Source organism: Pectinophora gossypiella, unplaced genomic scaffold (assembly GCF_024362695.1).
Source record: "Pectinophora gossypiella unplaced genomic scaffold, ilPecGoss1.1 Pgos_56, whole genome shotgun sequence".
Lineage (NCBI taxonomy): Eukaryota > Metazoa > Arthropoda > Insecta > Lepidoptera > Gelechiidae > Pectinophora > Pectinophora gossypiella.
In genome coordinates this window covers 91,367-100,274 of record NW_026063266.1, presented here as the reverse complement: position 1 = coordinate 100,274, position 8,908 = coordinate 91,367, and the positions used below count along the sequence as shown (strand labels likewise).

Sequence of the window (8,908 nt, the reverse complement as noted above, 5' to 3'; positions counted from 1 at the left end):
AGGTGCGATAGTTTCGCCAGGCTGTAGGGTGTCTCCCTGATGCGGAGCAGCTTTCGAAGTTCGAAAAGTATTTCCATACTCAACATGATGTTTCGATCACATTCCCCATACACAGTTTTTACCGCCGAGGCATTTTCAGGAAAAACGAAAAATATGTATGGCGGCCATCTTGTTTTTCCGCCATTTTGTTTTTTTTTCACCGGCGATAAAATTTGACTAAGATTTAAATATGTATCAAAAAAACAAAAAAGTCCTAGGTGCGATAGTTTCGCCAGGCCGTAGGGTGTCTCCCTGATGCGGAGCAGTTTTTCAAGATCGAGCAGTTTTTCCATACTTAACAAGATGTTCCGATTACAATCCCATACACAGTTTTTACCAACGAGCCATTTTCTGGAAAAATAAAACTTTGTATGTCGGCCATCTTGTTTATCGGCCATTTTGGTTTTTTTTCACCGGCGATAAAATTTGACCAAGATTTAAATAGGTTTCGTGAAAACAAAAAAGTTCCAGGTGCGATAGTTTTGCCAGGCCGTAAGGTGCCGCCCTGATGCGGAGCAGTTTTTGAAGATCGGGAAGTATTTCCATACTTGACATGACGTTCCGATCACACCCCTAAACATCATTTTTACCCCCAAGGCATTTTCAGAAAAAACGAAAAATTTGTATGGCGGCCATCTTGTTTTTCCCCCATTTTGGTTTTTTTTCACCGGGGATTGGATTTGACCAAGATTTGAATAGGTTTCGTGAAAAAAATATTGCTCTAGGTTTTATAGTTTTTCCAGGCCGTAGGGTGTCTCCCTGATGCGGAGCAGTTTTTCAAGATCGAGCAGTATTGAAATACTCAACATGACGATCCGATCACATCCCTATACATCATTTTTACCTTTGAGGCATTTTCAGGAAAAACGAAAATTTTGTATGGCGGCCATCTTGTTTTTCCACCATCTTGGTTTTTTTTTCACCGGGGATTGGATTTGACCAAGATTTAAATAGGTTCTGTGAAAAAATAATCGTTCCAGGTGCGATAGTTTTGCCAGGCCGTAGGGTGTCTCCCTGATGCGGAGCAGTTTTTCAAGATCGAACAGTTTTTCCATACTCAGCTTGACGTTTCGATCACACCTCCCATACATCATTTTTACCTCCGAGACATTTTCTAGAAAAAAGAAATTTTGTATGGCGGCCATCTTGTTTTTCCGCCATTTTGATTTTTTTTCACCGGTGATTGAATTTGACCAGGAATTAAATAGGTTTCGTGAAAAAAAAATTGATCCAGCTATAATAGTTGCGCCAGGCCGTAGGGTCTCTCCCTGATGCGGAGCAGTTTTCCAAGATCTGGAAGTTTTCCCATACTCACCGGGAGGTCCCGATCACACCCCCCATACATCATTTTGACCCCCCGACGCTCCTTCTGGGAGAACAACCCTGTCAGTGAGTCAGTGAGTCAGTGAGTCAATGGGTTTGTAGCTATATATAATATAATAATAACTAGATGTCGCGTGGTTCGCTCGCAGCAAGCTGCTCGCGTGTCCTGTATTAGTTCGAAGCTTTGTATGGCGGCCATCTTGTTTTCGTGAAATCAAAAAAGTTCTAGGTGCTATAGTTTTGCCAGGCCGTAGGGTGTCTCCCTGATGCGGAGCAGTTTTCCAAGATGACGTTCCGATCACACCCCAATACATCATTTTTACCTCTGAGACATTTTCTGGAAAAACAAAAATTTGTATGGCGGCCATCTTGTTTTTCGGCCATTTTGTTTTTTTTTTTCACTGGCAATATAATTTGACCAAGACTTTAATAGGCTTCGTGAAAACAAAAAAGTTCCAGGTGCGATAGTTTCGCCAGGCTGTAGGGTGTCTCCCTGATGCGGAGCAGCTTTCGAAGATCGAGAAGTATTTCCATACTCAACATGACATTACGATTAGACCCCCATACATTGTTTTTACCTCTAAGACATTTTTTTGGAAAAACAAAATTTTGTATGGCGGCCATCTTGTTTTTCCGCCATTTTGTTTTTTTTTTTTCACTGGCGATAAAATTTGACCAAGACTTTAATAGGCTTCGTGAAAATAAAAAAGTTCCATGTGCGATAGTTTCGCCAGGCTGTAGGGTGTCTGCCTGATGCGGAGCAGCTTATGAAGATCGAAAAGTATTTCCATACTCAACATGATGTTTCGATCACATTCTTCATACATCATTTTTACCCCCGAGGCATTTTCGGGAAAAACGAAAATTCTGTATGGCGGCCATCTTGTTTTACCGCCATTTTAGTTTTTTTTCACCGGAGATTGAATTTGACCAAGATTTAAATAGATTTCATGAAAACAAAAAAGTTCCAGGTGCGATAGGTTTGCCAGGCCGTAGGGTGTCTCCCTGATGCGGAGCAGTTTCTGAAGATGGAGAAGTATTTCCAAACTCACCAAGACGTTCCGATTACAACCCCATACACAGTTTTTACCAACGAAACATTTTCTGGAAAAACAAACTTTTGTATGGCGGCCATCTTGTTTTTCCGCCATTTTGATTTTTTTTCACCCACGATAAAATTTGACCAAGATTTTAATAGGTTTTGCGAAAAAAGAATCGTTCCAGGTGTGATAGTTTTGCCAGACTGTAGGGTGTCTCCCTGATGCGGAGCAGTTTTCCAAGATCTGGAAGTTTTCCCATACTCACCGGAAAATTTGGATCACATACCCCATACATCATTTTCACCCCCCGACGCTCCTTCTGGGAGAACAACCCTGTCAGTGAGTCAGTGAGTCAGTCAGTCAGTCAGTACATGGGTTTGTAGCTATATATAATATAACTAGATGTCGCGTGGTTCGCTCGCAGCAAGCTGCTCGCGTGTCTTGTTTTCCCGCCATTTTTTTACCGCGATAGTATTTGACCAAGACTTAAATAGGTGTCGTGAAATCAAAAAAGTTCTAGGTGCTATAGTTTTGCCAGGCCGTAGGGTGTCTCCCTGATGCGGAGCAGTTTTCCGAGATGACGTTCCGATCACACCCCTATACATATTTTTTACACCCGAGACATTTTCTGGAAAAACAAAAATTTATATGGCGGCCATCTTGTTTTCGGCCATTTTGTTTTTTTTTTCACGGGCGATAAAATTTGACCAAGATTTAAATAGGTTTCGTGAAAACAGAAATGTTCTAGGTGCGATAGTTTCGCCAGGCCGTAGGGTGTCTGCCTGATGCGGAGCAGTTTTCGAAAACCTTGAAGTATACTCGTACTCTACATGACGTTCCGATCAAAACCTTTATACATAATTTTTATACCTGAGGCATTTTCAGGAAAAACGAAAAATTTGTATGGCGGCCATCTTGATTTTCGGCCATTTTGTTTTTTTGACCAGCGATAAAATTTGACAAAGATTTTAATAGGTATCGTGAAAACAAAAATGTTCTAGGTGCGATAATTTTCCCAGGCCGTAGGGTGCCGCCCTGATGCGGAGCAGTTTTTGAAGGTCGGGAAGTATTTCCATACTCAATATGACATTTTGATCTCATCCCTCTTACATCATATTCACCCCGAGGCATTTTCGAGAAAAACGAAAATTTTGTATGGCGGCCATCTTGTTTTTCAGCCATTTTGTTTTTTTTTCACTGGCGATAAAATTTGACCAAGACTTTAATAGGCTTCGTGAAAACAAAAAAGTTCCAGGTGCGATAGTTTCGCCAGGCTGTAGGGTGTCTCCCTGATGCGGAGCAGCTTTCGAAGATCGAAAAGTATTTCCATACTCAACATGATGTTTCGATCACATTCCTCATACATCATTTTTACCCCTGAGGCATTTTCGGGAAAAACGAAAATTTTGTATGGCGGCCATCTTGTTTTTCCGCCATTTTGGTTTTTTTTCAGCGGGTATTGGATTTGACCAAGATTTAAATATGTTTCGCGAAAGAAAAATTGTTCCAGGTTTTATAGTTTTGCCAGGCCGTAGGGTGTCTCCCTGATGCGGAGCAGTTTTCCAAGATTGAGAACATTTTCCGTACTCGACAAGACATTCCGATCACATTCCCATACACAGTTTTTACCCCCGTGACATTTTCTGGGAAAACAAAATTTTGTATGGCGGCCATCTTGTTTTTCCGCCATTTTGAATTTTTTTCACTGGTGATTAAATTTGACCAGGAATTAAATAGGTTTCGTGAAAAAAGAATCGTTCCAGGTGCGATAGTTTTGCCAGACTGTAGGGTGTCTCCCTGATGCGGAGCAGTTTTCCATGATCTGGAAGTTTTCCCATACTCACCGGAAGATCTTGATCATACGCCCCATACACCATTTTTACCCCCCGACACTCCTTCTGGGAGAACAACCCTGTCAGTGAGTCAGTGAGTCAGTGAGTCAGTACATGGGTTTGTAGCTATATATAGTATAATAATAATATAATAATAATATAATATAACTAGATGTCGCGTGGTTCGCTCGCAGCAAGCTGCTCGCGTGTCTTGTTTTCCCGCCATTTTTTTACTGCGATAGAATTTGACCAAGACTTAAATAGGTCTCGTGAAATCAAAAAAGTTCTAGGTGCTATAGTTTTGCCAGGCCGTAGGGTGACCCCTGATGCGGAGCAGTTTTCCAAGATGACGTTCCGATCACACCCCAATACATCATTTTTACCTCTGAGACATTTCTGGAAAAACAAAAATTTGTATGGCGGCCATCTTGTTTTTTCGGCCATTTTGTTTTTTTTTTTCACTGGCGATAAAATTTGACCAAGACTTTAATAGGCTTCGTGAAAACAAAAAAAATCCAGGTGCGATAGTTTCGCCAGGCCGTAGGGTGTCTCCCTGATGCGGAGCAGCTTTCGAAGATCGAAAAGTATTTCCATACTCAACATGATGTTTCGATCACATTCCTCATACATCATTTTTACCCCCGAGGCATTTTCGGGAAAAACGAAAATTTTGTATGGCGGCCATCTTGATTTTCCGCCATTTTATTTTTTTTTCACCGGCGATAAAATTTGACCAAGAATGAAATAGGTTTTATGAAAACCAAACAGTTCCAGGTGCGATAGTTTCGCCAGGCCGTAGGGTGTCTCCCTGATGCGGAGCAGCTATCGAAAATCCAGACGTATTTTCATACTTGACATGACGTTCCGATCACATTCCTATACATCATTTTTACCCCCGAGGCATTTTGAGGAAAAACGAAAAATTTGTATGGCGGCCATCATGTTTTTCCGCCATTTTGATTTTTTTTCACTCACGATAGAATTTGACCAAGATTTAAATAGGTCTTGTGAAAAAATAATCGTTCCAGGTGCGATAGTTTTGCCAGGCCGTAGGGTGTCTCCCTGATGCGGAGCAGTTTTTGAAGGTCGGGAAGTATTTCCATACTCAACAAGACGTTCCAATTACAACCCCATACACAATTTCTACCCCCGAGACATTTTCTGGAAAAATATTTTTTTGTATGGCGGCCATCTTGTTTTTCCGCCATTTTGATTTTTTTTCACCCACAATAGAATTTGACCAAGAATTAAATAGGTTTTGTGAAAAAAGAATCGTTCCAGGTTCGATAGTTTTGCCAGACGGTAGGGTGTCTCCCTGATGCGGAGCAGTTTTCCAAGATCTGGAAGTTTTCCCATACTCACCGGAAGATCTTGATCACACCCCCTATACATCATTTTGACCCCCCGACGCTCCTTCTGGGAGAACAATTATGTCAGTGAGTGAGTGAGTGAGTCAGTCAGTGGGTTTGTAGCTATATATAATATAATTTGTAGCTATATATAATATAATAATATAATAATAATAATAACTAGATGGTGCTAAGTGCGCTCGCTGCTAAAGCAGCTTCGCGGGCGTTGTACGTGGATTGACGTTTTCGTATAGTTTGTTTCGCATCACAGATTTGTAATAACTATTAAGACAGACACAAAAAGAAATAAAAAAAATGTGTAGGATATTGTTGGTTTATTTTATGTTATCAAAAAATAAAAATATAAAATTATATTCTCTCTCTCTCCCTTGCATTGTTCCCATATGGTGGTGGGGTCTTTTTTCCGAGTCTTTTCCTTCCACTTCGCTCTGTTGGATGTATCGTCTGCGGAAACATTGCAGGAACAAAGATCTTCTTTGATGACATCTGCTTCTTTGCCTTCTGTATTTCCTGTTAAAAATAAAATAATATTAATTTATTTATAATAACGTATATTTATAATAACGTATAGATATAATATCCTTTTCTTAGTCGATAGCGATACGTTTTTGCCAAAGTGGTCGTGGTCGTCATGTAACGTACCTAGATTCTTGTCACTATCACTATTGATTGCTGGCTGTCACACTGCTGCATTCATTGAAGAAGCTACCGACATCAGGCTTGGTTGATATAATACTATTGTATTAATAATCTCCTGCGCAGTTTTTTGCCTTCTGCATTTCCTATAAATAAAATACATATTAAATATTATATATAATTAAATATTATATATAATTTCTTTTCCTTGGTCGATAGCGATACGTCTTTGTCAAAATAGTCGTGGTCGTCATGTAACGTACCTCGATATCTTGTAACTTTTGATTGCTGGCTGTCACACTGCTGCGTGCATTGAAGAACTTCAGGCTTGGTCGATTTTATTCTATTGCAATCATAATCTCCTACAAAGTTTATTGCACTCTGCATTTCCTGTGAATAAAATATACAGGGTGTTAGTGACATTGTAACGAATACTGATGGGGATGATTCAGACCATGATTCTGAGTTCCGTCGCAAAATTCATGATTTTTTTTTAGTTATTTTAAATTATTTTCAATTCTATACTTTTGCGATGAAAAATTCCACTTGATATTAACTCAGAATAATCAGGTGAATCATCCCCCTCTGTATTCGGTACGATGTCACTTACACCCCGCACAAGTACATACTGTAGCCATACAAGTAGGTAAGGGTGTTAGTGACACCGTAACAAATACTGAGGAGGATGATTCAGACCATAATTCTGAGTTGAAATCAAGTGGAATTTTCAGTCGGAAAATTCATGAAAATTTTTGTTTTTTTTTAAGTTATTTTCTGTTCCATACTTTTGCGACGGAAAATTCCACTTGATATCATCTCATAATCATGGTCTCCATCATCCCTCAAAGTTTTCGTTACGATGTCACTAACACCCTGTATATTACATTTTTTTTCCTTAGTCTATAGCGATACGTTTATGTCAAAGTGGTCGTGATCGTCATGTAACGTACCTCGACATCTTGTTACTTTTGATTGCTGGCTGTCACACTGCTGCATTCTTTGAATGAGCGGCCAACATCAGGCTTGGTTTATATAATACTATTGTATTAATGATCTCCTACGCAGTTTTTGCCTTCTGCATTTCCTGTAAATAAAATATATAATTAAATATTATATGTAATTTATTTTCCTTAGTCGATAGCAATACGTTTTTGCCAAAATAGTTGTGGTCGTCATGTAACGTACCTCGATATCTTGTTACTTTTGATTGCTGGCTGTCACACTGCTGCATTCATTGAAGGAGCTGGCAACATCAGGTTTGGTTTATATAATACTTTTGTATTAATGATCTCCTACGCAGTTTTTTGCCTTCTGCATTTCCTGTAAATAAAATATATAATTTATTTTCCTTAGTCGATAGCGATACGTTTTTGCCAAAATAGTCGTGGTCGTCATGAAACGTACCTCGATATCTTGTAACTTTTGATTGCTGGCTGTCACACTGCTGCATTCATTGAAGGGGCTGCTGACTTCAGGCTTGGTCGATTTTATTCTATTGCAATCATGAACTCCTACACAGTTTATTGCCATCTGCATTTCCTGTAAATAAAATATATATTATTTTTTTTCCTTAGTCTATAGCGATACGTTTTTGCCAAAGTGGTCGTGATCGTCATTTAACGTACCTCAATATCTTGTTACTTTTGATTGCTAGCTGTGACACTGCTGCATTCATTGAAATAGCGGCCAACATCAGGCTTGGTAGTACTATTGTATTAAAATCTCCTACGCAGTTTTTAGCATTGTGCATTTCCTGTTAAAAAAAATTAATGTTAATTTATATATATTAACTTTTATTTATAAATATATACATATATATCTTAGGTGATTTCCAAACTACCCAGGAGGTACACCCAGTAGCTCGCTTTTTTTCATGTGGTTCCCCCGCTAATCGAGGCCGCATCCACCTACTTATATGAGAAGTAGGTTCTATCTAATGAGTTAGCAATAGTCATTCAATAAGCAGAGAAATGTGAAAGAAAAAGCAATTTTTAGCTAAGGAATTTAAAATAAAAAGCAATTTTCAGCAATTAGCATGCAATAAGCAAAGCAATTACTCAGTAATTGTCAAACATAAGCGAGTTGTATAATTTAAAGATATTATTGACAATAACAAACACGTACCGAGTTTGTTAATACTTACATTGAGTTATCATCGCTAAGTTGACCAAATTATTAGTACAGGTTATCACATTCACTAAATGAAAATATGTGTTTTTATCAATTGTAACAATGCTTGCATGACCTAACCAACCGTTGGTGTTGTGGACGCCAATCTTCAAGAGACAAGTGGACGGGTGTGAGGAAAACTGGCAAGATGAACACGTCGGTGTGGGTGCGACTGGTGCACGGGAGAGAAGTGGAGCTAGTTGGCAGATGGAATTAGGCATCACTCTCTTGCTTCAGTTAAGTTCCACTCAGATCAGGTGGGTTGTCGCATGGATGAACATCGCATGGGTTGGAGTAATTCGGAGTAGAACTGTCCATGTTGTTCCCTTCATCGTAGGCACTTCAGTGGACTGTGGGTCGATCAACAATAGTTACGTGAGTTGGCTGTCAAACCGATATGACGTGCCAGCCGAATCTAGCGACCAGGTATGCAGGGGATGGAGGTATCCTGTGGAGTAATCATATCAGCAAAGGTGAAAATGTCGGTTGGGAGTGAAAT

The 8,908-nt window shown here is 39.5% G+C and overlaps 1 long non-coding RNA gene across 3 annotated transcripts; it reads right to left on the bottom strand.

The window, feature by feature from the left end:
• Window positions 1-5,820: 5,820 nt before the first annotated feature.
• LOC126381475 (uncharacterized) lies at window positions 5,821-8,174 on the bottom strand. 3 transcript variants are annotated; one of them, XR_007568842.1, is made up of 5 exons: window positions 7,866-8,174; window positions 7,645-7,779; window positions 7,426-7,560; window positions 6,247-6,386; window positions 5,821-6,114 (listed from the first exon to the last, which is right to left on the bottom strand). It is a non-coding gene; the product is annotated as an uncharacterized LOC126381475 (long non-coding RNA). The 3 variants fall into 3 exon arrangements; XR_007568844.1 differs by lacking the exon at window positions 7,426-7,560 and having other exon boundaries at window positions 5,823-6,114; window positions 7,866-8,169; XR_007568843.1 differs by lacking the exons at window positions 7,426-7,560; window positions 7,645-7,779; window positions 7,866-8,174 and adding exons at window positions 6,504-6,630; window positions 7,191-7,309 and having other exon boundaries at window positions 5,825-6,114.
• Between the last annotated feature and the right edge of the window lie 734 nt (window positions 8,175-8,908).